This window comes from Bubalus kerabau, chromosome 8, assembly GCF_029407905.1.
Source record: "Bubalus kerabau isolate K-KA32 ecotype Philippines breed swamp buffalo chromosome 8, PCC_UOA_SB_1v2, whole genome shotgun sequence".
Taxonomy (NCBI): domain Eukaryota; kingdom Metazoa; phylum Chordata; class Mammalia; order Artiodactyla; family Bovidae; genus Bubalus; species Bubalus kerabau.
This window is the reverse complement of record NC_073631.1, coordinates 108332442-108332770: the sequence shown is the minus strand read 5'-3', so window position 1 is coordinate 108332770 and position 329 is coordinate 108332442.

The following is a 329-nucleotide window of genomic DNA, read 5'->3' as shown; positions in this document are numbered from 1 at the left end:
TGGATGCTTTACCACTGCACCACCTGGGAAGTCCAATACATTGCTTACTCAATAATATACTTGTTTATAAATCACAAAGTGTGGTTGACCTTGCACTATACTGCACGGGACATGGCTATTGTCAGGGAGGCAAGACATAAATTCAGTGTGAAAACCTAAATATCAACTATATTCCAATATATTTTAAAAATAAATAAAAATAAAATACACAAGTGTATACAGAAAAAAATTTTGAATAAAGACTAATTTTTTAAAATGTCAATGGGCAGTACAGAGCACTATACCTCATTTAATTGCAGGGAAGAAAATGCTACTCCAAAACATAAGAA